Source organism: Caloenas nicobarica, chromosome 2 (genome assembly GCF_036013445.1).
Source record: "Caloenas nicobarica isolate bCalNic1 chromosome 2, bCalNic1.hap1, whole genome shotgun sequence".
NCBI lineage: Eukaryota > Metazoa > Chordata > Aves > Columbiformes > Columbidae > Caloenas > Caloenas nicobarica.
In genome coordinates this window covers 96,737,645-96,756,424 of record NC_088246.1, presented here as the reverse complement: position 1 = coordinate 96,756,424, position 18,780 = coordinate 96,737,645, and the positions used below count along the sequence as shown (strand labels likewise).

The 18,780-nt window shown below is 40.6% G+C and overlaps 1 protein-coding gene across 2 annotated transcripts in view; it reads left to right on the top strand.

The window, feature by feature from the left end:
• MOCOS (molybdenum cofactor sulfurase) overlaps positions 1 to 18,780 on the top strand; it is a 228,967-nt gene that overhangs the window by 88,704 nt on the left and 121,483 nt on the right. The window lies entirely within an intron of this gene.

The following is an 18,780-nucleotide window of genomic DNA, read 5'->3' as shown; positions in this document are numbered from 1 at the left end:
TGCATGCACTGGGCTGTGATGCGTGTGCTTCTTTATGCAGTTGGATAGGTATTTCACATCTAACTCTGTTTTCTTCCTAGTATGCTTTTTTCCAATCCTTACCTGATCTAGTTTGTCACAACTGGTAAAAATGTAAGGCTTCATTCAGTGACATAAAGGTCAGTCCATGCATTTTTAAATTTATATTTAAGATACCCCAGTGGAACCCTGATTTGTTTTTGAAGCTCTGCACCTGGAGCATCCAGGCCAAGGTTGATCACATAGTATACTGACCCTCAGTGAAACTGGAAAGTAAGGTCCATGTATTTCACTGGAAAGGTGGGTGGCATGCTTTACTCTCAAGAGAAGCATCATCAGAATAACAGATAAATAGATAAATTACCTAGGTCAAATATTTGTAGCACTGCTATTCCCTGACCGAGGTTCTGGAGAAGCTATGATGGTCTCCTGCAGAAAATAGAGGACACCTAAAGGAGGTCAAACATACACATAAGAAAATGCAGGGCAATGGATAAGTTTTCCCAGTCCTTTAACACATTGAAACACCAAGCTTGGCGATGCTTGGTCTCTCTGCCTCGCTCCCTCATGCCAGCAGCACCTTACATAAAAGCAATAAAGGGTCTTCCTTCCTGTCTCTACATCCAATACCTCTGCACAAAGGGAATGCCTGAGATGGCATTTAATATTATATTATAGTCCTTGGGAGAAGCTAGAGGTGAAAAGATTAAAAAAAGCCATTCATGCCTTGCTTTTGCCTATGGATGTGTATTCAGCAGAACGAGGTCCTGCATCTCTCATGATGTAAATACCTGACCTTTCACTGTACATGTAGTAATGCAGAACGATTCTTTATGGGTTTGTGTGCACCTCTTCCAGATGTGTGCTCTGAGTGCTGCTGTGGGGTTTTGGTTCTGGACTGTTAAATGCAGAGGCTGGCTGCATTAGCCTGGCTCTCTTGCCTGATGAGGCCATGCATTATTTCTGAAATGGAAATTGGTACAGTGAACACCCAGTTAATCTTTTAATTTAGAAATAAAAACGGTTGAAAAACATTGGTGTTCTGACCTCCATTTCTGGTTTTTCTAACCAAAAGGGCTTTGAAGTGCAGCACTCACTGAAAGTCAGGATGAAGGGGCATAAAATCATGGGATTCTAGGGTGCTTCTGCATCACCTGCAAGCCAAGGAGAAAACCTGCTTTACTTTGACCTGGGCAGACTCTAATTCCTGAGTGGCTTTTCTAGAGGTGATTGACACATGACTCCCGAGATAGCATAGTGGATAAAAATATCTGGAATGCATTTTAGATCTCAGTTCTGCTTTTATACTTTTTTAATTAAGAGGGGGAAGGTAAGTTGAAATGTTGAGGGGAACTCTATCTCTGGTATGTTTTTCAGGAGTTCTCAGAGGTTGACTAATTATAATCCTTTCAGGCATTTGAGGATCCCACTGCTTTCAAGGGCTTTTTTTACTGGATCAGAAGAAGGGCCTGTTTTAACCTTTTCTACTACAGAGTTATAAACAAAGGAATTTGTCCAATTTGATTTTTCAGTCAGGCTGGGTACAGAGTGTCTTGATATGAGGGAACCTCGCTCAAATAATTAAATCTGACTGCTGGATACCCAGGCATCTGATACTCGTTCCCAATAGACACCAAAGTGTCACACAGACAGTGTGAGTCATTGTACATAGGTAAATATTTACATTTGTCCTCATCTAATCCTTTGGTTATTATTTGAAAATCTAATATTTAAAAGTTCATGTTTAGAGCCCTATTGATGCTGTCTGTAGTCCCTAGTGAACTGTGGAGACTTAAAGTCCTACCTTGAGAAGCCTGAAGTTTTTGAAAATAGGTCAGGAATGAAGATATCCACCATCTTGAAAATATAAAACCATCAGCATTGAAATTCTCAATCAGTGTTCTCCAAGCTATATCATCCAAATGTTTTTTTTTCTTTCAGATGTTATGGAGTTTTGCTTTGTTATGTTTTTGAAGTGTATTCCTGATAATAAAATACAGAGATGCAGCAGTTAGGGACAGAACTACTACACTTCAAATTAAATACCAGACCATGGTGGCCAAAGCTGATATGGTTACCTTATCTGTGGGCCACATTTCTATTTCTTTGCTAGTGGCTGAAACACCTGGGTCATTATTTCTCATATAAACAGCAACTCTAGCCAGGTCTTATCCCTGTCAAATTTCAGTAAGGACCCTTCATCCCTGGAGGTATCCAAACCCAACTGGAGAAGGCCCTGAGCAACCTGCTCCAGCTGGATATGGTTTGGGCGGCAGACTGGACTGGAGATGCCCAGGAGTCCTTTCCAGCCTCTGCATTTATGTGATTGATTATGCACACCTCTACCAAGCTCTATCTGCATTCTCTCTTTAGGCATGTCTCTGTGATTTCAAAGGGTTGGTTTCTTAACTTTTTTTTTAAAGCTTGTTTACAGTGCTGGATTAACATTGGGTAATTCATAAAGAAACATGAATGCTAACAAATACCATTGGAAAAGTGGATTAGAATATGCATATCTGAATACCATTAGCAGAAGTTATTGCCTTTCCACACATAATGAAAGTGCAGTGTACTAAGAAAACAGCTTTTTCTAAGTCAAGGTGAAACTTGAGTGGAGGTGTGTAATGAGGGTGTTTATTCATCTTTCCTTCCCAGGACTTTCAAAATGGTTACCTCTTGCCTTAATGGATACAGCTTTTTCTAGTGTTTCCTGTATTTTATTTTGTTGTTCTTGCTATATAAATTATTCTATCACAGACTCTTTTACGTTCCTTTAATACTTTTAAATCACTTTCACATTTCCCCATTCCATGGCAGTAGCCAGTCTTTCTAATTCAACTTTAAAAATTATGTTTATTGTATTTTCATCTTTGCATCAAACAGCTTGACAAATTATTATTATCATTCACAAATCTAGCCTCATTTCCCATGTTTTTTCTGCACAGCATGAGATAATAAAATAATATGATTATGTATAGCAAGCATTCAGAGATAAAATATTCATCATCTGCCCTATTTTTCTTTTGTATCTGGGAGTGCTATTCAGAATCTGATCACCCTGGAATTTGTGACTAAGGGAAAAGAAGCTGTTGTGTTATCTGTAAATTGGATATCTGCATCTTAGTCTACCAGTGTGAAATATCCAGTGCATTAGCTGTTGTTTGTTTCTCATTTCTAAATGCATTTTCAAAAGCTTTGGAAGTCCAGATGGCATAACGCTGTCCCTGGTGAGGTTTAGTGGCTCTTGCCTCTGCTGCTTGAATGATTTGACAGCCACAAAGCAGCACCCACACTTGAGTACTCCGTGATGCAGTATACTTAACCAAAGCAGGTTTCTTTATTCTTGATGCTGTAGCTTTTAATTTTTGAGGTGATTCAGTGGCTGATATATATGACTTGCAGATAAAAGGTTAGATCTCTTAAGTTCTACTGCTAATGTCCTTAATTAGGGCACACCCATGTACTGTGCTGGAGAACTGTGATAGAGATCACCAGGATAACTGCACGTGCCTATGCAGGTATGCGTGTAGTGACATGGTTTGGATCTTCAATTGCACACTGAGTTTGTGCATGCTGAGGGGAAGAGAAGGAAACAGTGGAAAATGGAGACAGAAAGGTAGGGCTGAGAGCTATGGCTAGAATCCCAAGAAGCACTGGAGCTGGAGACAAAATTCTGGGGTTTGGTGGTGGGTATGGAGCAGCTCAAGAGCCCTTTGGCAAAAAGCTGGTCTTCTGCTTGAAGTTGTCTCTGGCATCATTGCATGTTTCTGCCAGCATAGAAAGAAAGATTACAGTGACGAGTGCTGATTTAGTCTGTAGAAACTCTTCATAGTGCTGAGAAATCACCCATGGACCAGACCATGTGTAGAAGAGCTCAATACTTAATGCACGTGCTCACCTTATAGTCTAGCACACACCCATTGACTCCACACTCAAGGGCTCTATCCATCTGCCCATGATTAATGTGGTAATTGGGCCTGAATATCACCCTGTTGACCAGTACTTTTTGTTCAACGCATTTTGTTGTGTTGCTTCCACGTTTTTGTGATGTTTAGAGATCTCCAAACAGGGCCACTTGTGGGGGAATTTCCAAATCCTTAAAATTCCTGAACAAACATCCTTTTAAACAGCAGTGATGACTTTCAGTTGAGATACTTGGGAAGTGTCAGGGGCCTTTGTCTAATTTTTAATGGGCATTTGCACCACGAGGCTGCCTTCTGCACCTGACAGAATTATTGCAGCCACTGACAGGGACTCGTAAGCCTGCACAGGCAACAAGAGAGTGAGCAAGTCTCTTCCTTCTCCTCGCCCTTTGGTGCCACCCCATTCTGCAGAGATGAGAGGCCAGAGGCCATGGAGCAGAACTGTATAGGACTCTTACACAGCTGCTCCCCCTGCCTGAATGGCGGACAAAGTCCTTTCATGTACCTGATAGGACTTAATTCTGAAAACTTGAACAACTGTTTTTCAAAAGAACTTTTAAAAATAAAGGAAAAGGGGATTTTTTTTTGCTTTCTGAGAACTGTAAGAAGTTTTAAGTAACCTCTTACTCTCTTCTTTCTCTGCTGAATGTGAGTATCTGCTGGAAAGCTTCACGCAGTCTATCTTGTTACCTCTCAGGACACCCAAGGTGGCAGTTGGCATTTGCTGTGTTTTTCTGTCACCCATCACTGCAGCCAGCCAGCTTCTTCTGTATTTGATGCAAAGGAAAGTTTTGCCTAGTTTTTTTTCTAACCCCCACCATTAAAGAGGCATTCATATGTCATTTTGCTCTCTAACCCTTCAGGTGATTATTGGTTTCGATAGTGAAGTTGTTCAGTTGCCTGAAAACTCAACATAGTCAGAATAAACTGAAATTTGCAAATCAGTGAGCCAAACAGAATCCTGTGGGGATCACTTCTGATCTTGATTCACCACTGGATTCACCTTGAATTGCTGAATCTGGAATAAAATGAAAGCAGTGCCTCTGATAAATGCTTCTAGAGTGCAACAAAATATGCTTAAAAACATGTTTCTGAACCTGGATTAGTGAGCAGCCACCCAAAGAGAAGCAACAATGTAGATACAACTTTGGAGAGGCAATAGAGTTATCAGTGATGATTTCTGTTAGTTGATCAGCCCCACCTCTGTTTGTTCGTACAACTCTTGGATGCCTTTATTTATATTCTCAACCTCTTGCCTTGAAAAACCCCTATCAGTTTTGAAGACAGCCTTTATTCTTGAACTTTTGTTTGAACAGAGGGTGATGCATTTCTTTTTAGCTACACGGCTGGAAAAGACTGGTGGTTAGGGTCTTCCAGGTTATACAAAACTCCAGTTCAATGCTTCCCACAGGGGTTCAGTCAGACACCTCCCAGAGAACAAAGTCAGCTGTAACTACCAGGCTCTTCCAGCAGAGATTTTGGAAAGAAAGAAATCACCTTCTGCTATACTCCTCAAGTATTTGCTCCCATGTTTTACAGAGCCCACAGCCACAGAAGAAGGTGCTTTCCTGGATAAGCTCTTCACTATGGCCCAGGGAGAAATAAGATCTGAACTGTGTTTTCATCCTCAGTTTTCCCTATGGCACAGTCGGTAAATCCCAATCTTAAGTGGGTCACATATTGGACTTAGAGCTGTAAATGTTAGGAATGAGCCAAAACAATAGGCGTCGTATTGGTTAACGTCTAAATGTTTGGGCCTATTGCAACATGCAGTTATAGTGTACAGATTCCCAAACTACTTTTAGTCAAACCAGTTCAGATCCTCAGTGCAATATAGCCACAGTGCCACAGACATCCATGCCAGGCAATTTAAATTGCCTCTGGAGAATCATAGAATGTCCTGAGCTGGAAGGGATCCACAAGGATCATCGAGTCCAGCTCCTGTCCCTGCATGTGACAACCCCACAGTTCACACCGTGTGTCTGAGGGCTTTGTCCAGTCTCTCCTTGAACACTGTCAGGCTTGTCATTGAACACTGTCAGGCATGTCTTGTCAGAAGATATTATGTTTAGGCACACTGAAGTGTCTTTGTGCTAAGCTGCAATCAACAGTATGGCAATAAATACAAGGGGAGGTGCTTTTCCAGATGGGAGGCAGATAGTGGATCTTGCATGCTTTTTAGCAATGTTCAGCAAAATGAAATTAACAAAAAACATAAATGCAAAGAATTTTAGACTGTACTGTGGATTCTCTTGCTTGGAAGTAGGCTGAACTAAGTTAAGCATGCTGCTTCTTTCACTGCCAAAGTCTCATTGAAAGCCAGGATTAATCATGTGCCTAACGTAGTCAGATGCCAGCACACAGAGGCTCATGTAAATCACATCAAGAATAATTCTGTATTGTTAAGCACTTCCATGCCAGTATATGACTGGCACCAAATTATTGATATATGAAATAAACTTTCTAAATTGCTAGAGAGCTACAATACATGCATCTTTAAATAAAAGAATAAAATTTGGAGCTCATTATTAAATGTGTTTTTTCTTAAAAAATAAAGTGTTTTGAGATGATAACAAGAAAGAAAAGAATTCTATTATATACCAAGACTTGGTTTTGCCTTTGGTCAAATACAGTAAAAATTCTTCCTGATCCAGGATGCATCTTTGCAGTCATTATGGCCAGGCAATTATGACATAGTTTCAACCTAGGGAGTTCTTAAAGTCCAAATCAAACCTTTTCCCTACATCTTCTTTGAGAGACTTTGTGAATTTCTAGCACCAGTTATTGGGATTTTACAGCATTTGTTTTCTGGTGATAAATTTATTGTACAGTTTCTATTGTGCTTTGTAGATTTTACATTTCTGATTGATTAACCTGTTTGATATATGGGGAAAAACAATGGTAATTTGTTTGGCATAAAAATCACATTTTTTTCTGCACCATTTGTACTGTGCACTTAGAATATCTTGATATTAGCATGTAAAAGGATGAGACTGGCTTTTTGACCCAGACGATATTGACAACATACAGGTCCTGTTCAGATAATGTAAAGGGATTGATTTATTTCAAAGTGCGGGAATTAAAGCTTTTGTGCTCTCTTTTTACCTCAGGCAGTTCTCAGGAATTGTTGTAAATACTCCATGGTATAGTATATAATTAGTATAATGCTTTTTGTTCCACTCCTGAAGTCTTAGAGACAAAAGCATGAGCTAAGCAGACATACCAAAAAGCCGTAACTAGTATCGGGGGGTCAATTTGTATATTTAACGTTATCGTAACTTAGTTTTTATGTGCTCCAAATCCTCAGGCGTGTGTGTGTGTGTTTTAAATACTATCACAGTGAAGCTGAAGTTGTTCTGAGTTGGCTACTGAAGCTTTACAGGCTCCTTTGGAGTGAGTTCCATCTCAGTTTACCAAGCACAGCCTGAGATGTGCAAAAAGCACTGAACCCGGGCTGAGGCATGTGCTGTCCATGGGCCTGGCCCTGCATGGGGTACGTGCCTGCACCTCTCCAGAACCACCCAAGAAGGGATGACTCCTTCTCACATCTTCCCTCCTTCCACAGGAAAGCAATTACTGCTTTTTCTAACCTGTGGTGGGGAGCTTCCTTGCTACTTCCTCATGCTGTAGTAGCTCTGCTGCCCAAGCAGGAGAAGAGTAGTAAGAAGCTCATGAGGGCAGGGAATGACCATGACAAGGGGTTTATTTTTTCCATTTCGGGATTTTTTCAGAGCACGAGATCATGTGAGCAGAAGAAAGGCATGAGCCAGGGGAGGTTTAGGTTGGTTGTTAGGAAAAGCTTCTTCACAGAAAGGGCTGTCAGCCATTGGAACAGGCTGTCCAGGGAAGTGATTGAGTCACCATCCTTGGAGGTGTTTAAAAGACATGTAGATGGGGTTCTTAGGGACATGGTTTAGAGGTAGACTTGACCATGCTAGGCTAATGATTGGACTCAGTGATCTTAAGAGTCTTTTACAACTAAAATGATGTTATGATTATATGATTCTAGTAGAAATGAGAAAAAGCAGAGTGGAGATAACGAAAGTGGAAGAAGAGTTGAAACAACATGTCTGTAAGGGTGGCAGCCCCAAGCCTCAGATGTAGGGATGCCAGGTTGCTGCTGTGAGGGTGACCGCTCTGCTTGGGGAGAGGGGGCTCTGCTCCTGGACCTGACCCACCCACACGAGTGGGGCTCCTTCAGGCAGGATGGGGGGGGCTGCCTTGGGAAGGTGTTTTCTTCATGAACCATTAGCAGTGGGCACAGAAGTTCTGGAAATATGGCTCAATGTCTCCGTCTTTTCATGTGTCTCCAGTCTGCAGATGGGAAATGACGGCTTGTTGAAAGCTGTCACGAGTTTGGGTCAGGGCCATTCCCATTGACATGTACCAAATCTTCTGGTGTGTCTTCTGCACATCCACTGCTGCAGCGGGCTCCAAAGCAGATATTGCAATCTGTGGTATCCACAGGTGCTTCTGTTTTGGGGAGTAAATGAGTCCAAACTGCAGGATACTACTGTGCATGGCTGCTGTACTGCCCAGGCCCTCTGCCAGTGGGTGGACTTCACACCACAGGCCGAGACACTCAGTTCTCTACGTGCAGTCAAGGCTGGCAGGCTTACCTGCTCATGGCTGTGCAGGCACAGTTTAATTTGCCGTGTCCAAATGAGAGCTGAATCCCTTATGGCCCTCTTCCTTCCCCAGCAGAGCAAAGAAACCAGTGCCATGAACTCGAGGCCACTTAATTTCCTAGGGCTGATGGTAAGCTGGTGCTTTTGCAAGTGGAGCTCCATGGCAAGCCATGGGTGCCTCTCCAGAGACACATGCCCTGGTAGCAAGGCTGTCTGGCTGCAAAAATCCTGCATTTTGAACAATCTTTGTTTCAACATTTTGGTCATTTTCCCATTGAAACCCCTTGCATCATTAAATTCTGTCTGTCTCTGCTGCGTGGCCCCCTGCCTGGGGCTGAATTTTGCACAGAACCAAGGTATTTGCGCTGGGTAGGTCAAGGACCACTTGGGATGCATAGAGGAGAAGTTGTGGGGGGATGAGAGCAGGCATCACCTACCCAGGACTCTCTGTGGGAACAGTGATGGGAAACAACTTTTAGACTTGGGAAAGAGTATTAAGTTGGGCTTTAAAACAAGGTAGTGCAGAGCAATGAAAGCAGTGGGGAGGGGAACATTGGTGTCTATTCTCCAATTCAGAAAAGGACTGAAGGATATGTATTTAAGTCATTCTCTAGTCCAGAAACTTCTCTGAGCATTAATAGGTACTCCAGCTTGTACTTTAAGCCCCTCATCATAAGAAGGACATTGAGGTACTAGAGAGAGTTCGGAGAAGGACAATAAAGCTGGTGAGGGGCCTGGAGCACAAGTCTGATGAGGAGCGGCTGAGGGAGCTGGGGCTGTTTAGCCTGGAGAAAAGGAGGCTGAGGGGAGACCTGATCGCTGTCTGCAACCACCTGAAAGGAGGTTGTAGCATGGAGGGGGTTGGTCTCTTCTCCCAAGTAACAAGTGATAGGACAAGAGGAAATGGCCTCAAGTTGTGCCAGGAGAGGTTTAGATTGGATATTAGGAAAAAAATCTTCCTGGAAAGTGTTGTCAGGCATTGGAACAGGCTGCCCAGGGCAGTGATGGAGTCACCATCCCTGGAGGTGTTTAAAAGACATTTAGACGAGGTTCTTAGGGACATGGTTTAGTGCTAGAGTTAGGTTAGGTTATGGTTGGACTCGATGATCCTGAGGGTCTCTTCCAACTGAAATGATTCTGTGATTCTATTAAGTAGAATAGGTTTATGCTAATTGCAGTGCTGTATTTCTGTGAGGATCTTTTTGGAAGCAAAATTCTTAGGAAATACTTATTTTCTCCCTTGATTGCAGACCCTGTCTCCCTACTAGCTGTATGGACTTGGATTGTTCTTTCTGGTAGGCAGAGGGAGTCATGGTGGAGTGGCCGGCAACTAAAATTACTGGCTGAATGCAGCCTAAATTTAGTTCTTCCAAAATGGAATGGGATAGGTCATTTCCTTTAACATTTTGTTGTTAATGCAAATAATCATTATACAATGAAAAAGTGTGCTAACAGTGTACTAATAGAAATGGAGACTAAGGTTATGTCAGGAAATGCCTGACCACAAATAATGAAGCATCTCCTCTACTATTACATCCTAATGCACTATAGTGTCATGAGTTGATGTTTACCCTCCTTGCTTACTTCTATTTGCATCTCTGGTGCTAAAAGTCAGTGCTTTTCATCCTGTTGTGCCTGGGCTCCTCAAGATACACAAACTCACCATTAAGGCTCCACAAAAGGAGACCAAGACACCTTCATATGTCATGTGACAACCATTGATGTGGTGTTTCGAAAGAGATGTTCATCTTCACTAGATTTTTTTCAAGTACAGTGACTTCGTTCCATTCTGAGCCATGGTTCTAGTATCCTTTTTGAAAGATATGCTTGATCAGACATATTCTTCTCAGTATCATCAGAGACATGTCTTATCATTTAAGAGGATATATTTTTTGCAGTCTAAATAAAGTTGGAACACAAAGAGCAAGCTGAAATGCCCATAAAAGTTTGTCTGTTAATAGCAGAAGTCTCACAAAACCATCTTAAATTTAATGACTCAGATTATGTGACTTCTTATGTGATATCTGTAGTATTTTATATTTATAACAAAGTTACAGAGAGCTACTTTTTAAAAAAGTTTAGTGGTCACTAGCTTCCTAGTGGTGAAAAAGAGTTCTACAGAAACAGAGTGCTTTAAATGTTTAGATGATTATCACTCAGGCTAGTATTTGAAGATTACAAGTAAAAAGCACATGGTTTCTTTTCTTTTTTTTTTTTTCCTTCTTCTTACTAGTCAAATATATGCAAGAGTGCATCTTGGGAACCCATGAAAGAAACCTTTACAGGCTTCTCAAACAGATTTAATTCAGAAGAAAAAGGAAAATATTGATACTCTTGAGAAAAAAAAAAAGGTTTTACAGTCTTTCTTGACTTTCATGTATAAGCAATGGTTTCCAAAACAGGAAATACTCAGATTTGATTAAACACTTGGCTGTCACATTTCCGTCTGTTCATGTTCAATTAGAAAATTCAGAGGGATTCTCTAGTATTATTATAATCTATTTTTTCCATATCTAGGCATTTATAATATCAAATAACATCTGCTATGGCTTAATAACTGTGTCAAATGATTGTAATAGCTTTATTTTCAGTGAATTTTATGATAAAAAGTTTTAGAGTTACAGCAGGGAAAGTACTTATGCTGAAAGGATTGTATCTCCTATTTCATACTTCATGACAGACATTTTTCAGTTATGTTTTCAGGTACCACTCCAAAGTTGCCCTTTTTTTTTTTTTTTGATTGCTGCTGATGCCAACTGTTTGTAAGTTCAGCAATATAGATTCCATCATTTTTCTTCATAACATCCACTGCTAAAAAAGTGGTTAGTATGAATCTAACTCTTCTTATCAGTTTGGCCTAAACCAGAGGTGTCTTTTTTGATCTTAAGTTAGCTACACTAATATAAGGCTAATTTAAGTGAGAAAAAAGGCATGCTCCTTTTGTCAGCAACAGATTTAGCATAATCTGTCCTCTTGGGCAAAACAATAAATTAATGCTAAGTAACAGTAACCCAGTTAACCCTTCCTACAAAAGCAAATATGAGAGGGTTTTTAAGTTTTTCTGCTGTTGGTATACAAAGGAAGGCATCTGCTTTGAAGTCCTCATCAGTATTAAAGAAGGATGCTGTTCATCTTGGATTATGTTTAGGTCTTGTTTGTTGTGTACATACATTTTTCCTGTATTTTGTCATGTGGATTGGTTTAGAAGGACTGTGTCAAAATGAAGAGCCAGAGTAATTATTAGCGTTAGATTTTCTGACTTCGTCTTGTGAAAGATAAAAGATAAAATAAACCTTGTATGAGCTTTTATCAAATTAAACAAAGCATGTGTATGAACACAAGAAATATAATCCTTCACTGTGGAATGGAAATATATGGTCATCAAGTTAACTGTAATAATCTTTTCCTGATAATAATTTGTAATATTTTTATCGAACCACATCTCTGTGTGAGAGAAATCTTTCAAAATAAGGTTTTACACACGAGATGTTTACACATGAGACTGTTGTTTCTTTTAAAGAAACAGATTTCATGCTGATTTGATTGCCAGCATAATTTTGAAAGCAGCGGTAATGCAGGGAGACTAGCATTTTGGGCCCAATGGTCTGAACATTAGAGCTCAGTTTGTATAGGAAAATCAGGATTCTGTATGTTGTTTTGCTGTGTATCTTAAACTTAGCTGTGGCTCTGTCTGTTTTTTGGATATTGCACATCTGAGTAGGAAACAGTCCCCTCATATTTAGCCATTCACTGCTGTAAGAACCACCTTTTAGAAGCTCAGGAGCAGGCAATTCCACTGTGTCGTGAAGTCAAGCAAGCGGGGCAGAAGACCAGCTTGGCTGAACAGGGAACTCCTCATGGAGCTCCAGAGGAAAACAAAATTGTATGATCTCTGGGAGCAACATTAGGCTTTGCTGGAAGATTACAGAGCTGTGGTTCATATATGCAGGGAGAAGACACAAAAGGCCAAAGCTCAGTCAGAGTTTAAACTGGCTAGTGTTTTTTTCCAATAACAAGAAGGGCTTTTTGAAGTGTATTAATAGCAAGAGGAGATCTAAAGAAAACATTGGACAGATACTTGTTGAAGACAGTCATCTGACTAATAGGGATGAAGAAAAAGCACAGGCATTTAATGTGTTTTTTGCCTCAGTCTTTAATAATACTGACAGACGTTGGACTGCCTGGTCCCCTGAGTTGGAGGACCAGGAATATGGGAACAGTGACCTTCCGTTTGTGGACACTGAAATTGTAAGGGACCAGCTGTATCACCTGAATGTTCACAAGTCCATGAAGCCTGATGGGATTCATCCCAGAGTACTGAAAGAGCTGACAGATGTCATGGTAGGACCCGTCTCGATCACCTCAGTCTTGGGCATCTGGGGAGGTCCCTGCTGACTGGAGGTTAGCCAATGTTATTCCAATTTACAAAAAGAGTATGAGGAAAGACACTGGGAGCTACAGACCTGTGAGTCTAACCTCGGTTCCTGGAAAAATTATGAAGAAGATTATACTGGGTACTACTGAAAGGCATTTAAAGAATAATGCAATCATCAGGCACAGTCAATGTGGGTTCACGAAGGGAAAGTTCTGTGTAGCTAGTTTGATATCCTTCTATGATCAGATCACCTGCCCAGTGGATGAAGGGAAGGTGGTGGATGTAATTTTTCTGAATTTTAATAAGCCTTTTGATACTGTACCTCACAACATCCTTCTGGACAAGTTGTCCAGCTATGGGATGAGCAGGTTCACATTGTGCTGGGTGAAGAACTGGCTGAAGGGCAGAGCTCAAAGAGTTGTAGCAAATGTGGCTACATCTGGCTGGTGACCAGTCACCACTGGTGTTCCTCAGGGTTCAGTTCTAGGGCCAGTTCTGTTCAATATATCAACGATCTGGATGCTAGTGTTGAATGCACCATTAGCAAGTTCGCTGATGATACCGAACTGGGAGGCGCTGTTGACTCTCTTGAGGCACAAGAGGCCTTGCAGAGGGATCTAGATAGATTGGAGCATTGGGCAATGATTAATGGGTTGAAATTTAAGAGGTCAAAATGCCAAATTCTGCACCTAGGGTGGGCACAAGTATTAATTGGGAGAGGATTGGCTGGAGATTATCCTGCTGTATTCAGCATAGGTGTGGCCTCACCTTCAGTACTGTGTGCAGTCCTGGGCCCCACAATTCAAGAAGGATGTGAAAGTCCTTGAATGCTTCCTTAAATGAGAGCAACAAAGCTGATGAAAGGCCTGGAAGGGGTGTCCTATGAGGATGGGCTAAAGAGTTTGGCTTTGTTTAGTTTGGAGAAAAGGAGGCTGAAGGGTGACCTCATTGCTCTCTACAGCTTCCTGAGGAGGGGAAGTGGAGAGGCAGGTGTTGAGCTCTTCTCCCTGGGATCCAGTGACAGGACACATGGGAATGGTTCAAAGCTGCAGCAGCAGAGGTTTAGACTGGACATGAGGAAGCATTTCTTTACCGAGAGGGTGGTCAGACACTGGAGCAGGCTTCCTAGAGAAGTGGTCGATGCCCCAAGCCTGTCAGCATTTAAGAGGCATTTGGACAATGCCCTTAATAACCTAATTTAACTTTTAGAGAGCCCTGAATTGGTCAGGCAGTTGGACTAGGTGATTGTTGCACATCTCTTCCAACTAAAATGCAATGTAATGTTCTGTTCTGTTCTGTTCTGTTCTATTCTATTCTATTCTATTCTATTCTATTCTATTCTATTCTATTCTATTCTATTCTATTCTGTTCCATTCCATTCCATTCTAATCCTGGATCCTGGATCCTGGATCCTGGATCCTGGATCTGCATTAGTATAGCCATATCAAATGGACATCCTAAAAATCACCTTGCTTTCCATGAAGTAAAATTGCTCCTCTGAATTACCTGGATGTTTCTGGACGTTTGTAGATGTCATATACAAAATCTGTATTTTGTGAATTTCCTTTTTTTATCCAAGATCAGCTGTTTGCTCACAGTTATTTTAATATATATTCATCTTAAACCATTCTTCCTATATAGAAAATCTTATTCTGCAGAGTCACATTGAATAATGGTATAGGAATGTTGGTTGATGGAGATTCCTACACTTAATCTAATTAATTAGACATCACATTTTTGGGTGCGGTTTTTAGTTTCTGCATTATATACTGAAAACACATGGATATCTTTCTGAAAGTATTAAATATTCCACAAATAGCATCATGTTTCACTTCCTTTTTAGAAATTGTTTTCTAAAGTTGCCAGAATCTCTATTAAGTTTGACTTCTTGCACGTTCTGAAAAGTATTATTGAAATAATTTGAGAAATTTTGACTGCTTTTTCTCTGAAATGCAAATATTTCATGGGAAAGCATCACTTTAGGTGAGTTCTTAATGTAAAAGGCAGACGTCATTCAGTCAAAAAGGAATACTTGGTTGAAACTTCATAATTCTCCTTTAATTTACATGTAACTTGTATTTTGTGTAAGTTTTAATATTTAGTTATATTTTCATGATTAACATAAAAGTGTTCAATATTTACTAATAATTTCATACTGAAGCTGCTGTAGTGTCTCCAACGTCAAAGTATTTTTTTCATTTTCCATACCTCGTCACCATAACTTTTAAGATATAATTTTTTTTTGTACTTACTTTAGTATGACCCTTTGCTAGCACAACACGTGTAGCTCCAGAAAAGTTGTACTCTGTTGTCATAAAAGCCTGGGAAGAGCATTCACAGTCTTTCAAAAACGTGAGGCAGTAAATGAGAATAGCGTAAGCTCTTCGGGAGGAGAGTGACAGCACTGCTGTATAGAGGCCTGTTGGCCCAGTTCATCTCATGTTGGACTCAACAGGAGACCTTTGGTTATGTTCTGTATGCCCAATCTCTTTGAATCATTTAAAGTTTCAAAACTGTTTGAACTCTCACTGATTCTCTATCTAGACATTTCCAGTCACCATCCCTGGAGGTGTTTGAAACGTGTAGATGAGGCTCTTAGGGATGTAGTTTAGAGGTGGACTTGGGAGTGCTAGGTTTATGGTTGGATTTGATGTTCTTCAAGGTTTTTTCCAACCAAAACAAGTCTATTCTTCTATGATTCCTAGGCAGATTGCTACAGAATTGGGAATGAGCAGGAAAACTACCTCTCTAAATGTTCTTAAGAATTACATTCTTGGGATTTAATGAATATGATGATTAAATTAGGCCAACAAAAAGAAGCAGGACTGCCTTTTAGCTGACCTTTTCTAAAGAATTTGAGATTTTATAGATGTGAGTATATATAAGGACACATGTAAGCAAGAAACCATAGTTGATTTACTAGTAGAGAGGTAACTACAGAAGAATTCCTCTGTGCAAGTTTTGAATGTGTGTAAATACACATTCTAGCTGTAACAACTTCATGCAGCTTTAACTCTTTCTGTTCTCTGTTACCAAGTGGGGTGTTTGCAATGAGTTTTACACACAGAGATGCAAGGTGCAATTTTGGATTTTAGTGAGGACTAAATGCTGTGGTGTGGCCAACTGGAACTTGATAAAAGACTTGGCATGCAAAATGTTTTAAATGATAGGATATGATGAAGCCAGTTTTATCTTAATAACATGATTGCGTTTCCAAGATTGAGCACCTTCATGATTTTTTCTTGTTTTATTCTTTAAACGTTATTGCTTATGTAAGTTCACAACAGACTACAGTTAATTATTGATAGAATTGGTGTAAAACTTTAACTCCAGCCAAGAAGACATCTGAATGTGTCCAGCTTCTATACAAAATGTGAATTAAACTATGCTATGCTTCTCTCATTAAAGGAGAATGGTCTCCTAAGTTGTTCATGTGCCAGTTTGCAGCAGACATGCTAAATATTTTCCATAAATCCTTCTATTGTGGAATAAAGTATCTGAAGATTAACGTCCACAAGATGAACACACTTGTAGTCTTCATTTATATGAAATATTCATAGGAATGTACATATATTAATTTTGTGTTCCTTAAAAATTTCTCTAATACCTGCACGCTATTAGCATCATCACCAAATCCTCAATCTGACAGTATGCACACCTTAGCGGATGTCCTACCTTCTAAGATCAACTGTATGAAATTTTCAGGAATTCAGATTATTTGACAAGTCAAACTTACAGTATAACTATGGTAAAAGTATAGCAAATGGGTTTTATTTCAGTTCTCCATGTGCAAGAAGATGTAAATTAACACATACTTCTCCCATGCAGGGAGTACTGAATAAGTTCTCATTTAATCTCCCTCCCTGTTTGATGAACACAAATGCTTGGCAATCAGAACTGTGAGTCAAAGATAAAGAAAGATTTCTTATCCTAGCCTGGTTTATTTAAATTACGAGCTAAAGGAGGGAATGTGAATCTTGAAGAGATCATTTTGTAGTTAATGAAGCAGTTATAACAGCCAACAAGATCTACCTTCAGCTATTTAAATGGCTGCAGGAATGTTAAAAATTGATGTGATCATAAGAATTCTCAGCAGAACATCTTATTTAAGTAAACTTTTCTTATCTCTACTGCTTTCCCAAGTTAAAGATTAATTATCCATTAATGTAACATTTCTGAAACTTTTTTTTTCCTCAGGTACACAAAGAATTTAACAAGGAAAGTCCAACCATTGTTCATTCAGATACATTTTAATCTATAGTGGCATATTAAAAAGGTGTGAAAATACTTGACAAGTCTGTCAAATTTGCTCTTGTGTGGGTGTCCTGAAGGGGCTGGAGGAAGAGTAGTATTCACTCACTATATTTATGTCCACAAATTGCACTGTCAACACATTTTCAAGGTGCAAATGACATGTATGGAAAGGAAAGCTGTATACACAAAAATAAGAAGGAGAGTATGCCACTAGTGAGTTTTTCCATGGAATTACTGACGAAACACTATCTAAGCCACAGGAATGGATGCAGCATATTTCATGACAAATATTTTTTACTCCAGCTTAAACTGAGAATCGTAGAATGGTTTGGGTTGGAAGGGACCTTAAAGATCATCACATTCTAACTCCCCGTGCTGTGGCCAGGGACACTTTCCACTAGACCAGGTTGCTCAAAACCCCGTCCAACCTGGCCTTGAACATGTCCAGGGATGGGACATCCACAGCTTCTCTGGACAACCTGTTCCAGTGCCTCACCACCCTCATGGTGAATAATTTCTTCCTTATATCTAATCTAAATCTACCTTCTTTCAGTGTAAAGCCATTACCCCTTGTCCTGTCACTATATGCCCTTGCCCCCCGTTAGGGACTGGAAGGCTGCTATAAAATCTCCTCAGAGCCTTCCCTTCTCTAGACTCAAGAACCCCAATGCTCTCAGCCTTTCCTCATAGGAGAGGTGCTCCAGCCCTCTGATCATTTTTGTGGCCTCCTCTGGACCCTCTCCAACAGGTCCATGTCCCTCTTATATTGGGGGCCCAAGAACTGAATGCAGTACTCCAGGTGGGTCTCATGAGAGCAGTGTAGAGGGGGAGAATCACCTTCTTCAACCTGCTAGTCAGGCTTCTCATGCAGCCCAGGACATGGTTGGCTTTCTGGGATGGAAGGCACATTGCCAGGTCATCTTGAGCTTCTCATCAACCAGCACCCCCACGTCCTTCTCCTCAGGGCCGCACTCAATCCATTTGCACGGGCCCACCACTCCAGCCTGTCAGGGTCCCTTTGGGTGGCATCCCTTCCCTCTAGCATGTCAGCTGCACCCCAGAACTTGGTGTCATCAACAAATTTGCTGAAGGTGCACTCAGTACTGCTGTCCATGTCACCAACAAAGATGTTCAACAGCGCTAGTCCCAATACCGACACTTGAGGAATGCCACTTGTCACTAGTCTCCACGTGGACATTGAGAGGTTGACCACAACTCTGAGTTGCGACCATCCAGCCAATTCCTTATCCACCGAACGGTCCATACATCGAATCCATCTCCTTCCAATGTAGAGACAAGGGTGTCATGTGGGACTGTGTCAAATGCTTTTCACAAGTCCAGGTAGATGATGCCAGTTGCTCTTCCCTTATCCACCAACATAGTAATGCCATCACAGAAGGCCAGAGATGGTTTACACTGTTCTTGTGGCTGTTCAGTCTCTATTAAAAACCTAGATATTTGACAAATTCTGTAATCCAAAGTTTTCATTTTGAAAGAGGCCAAAACCCAAATGCTGATCCCAGCTGTTTTCATTTCACAAGCAGAGGAGTAGCAGGTTTTAAGCCTTCTTCTGTGCTCCAGG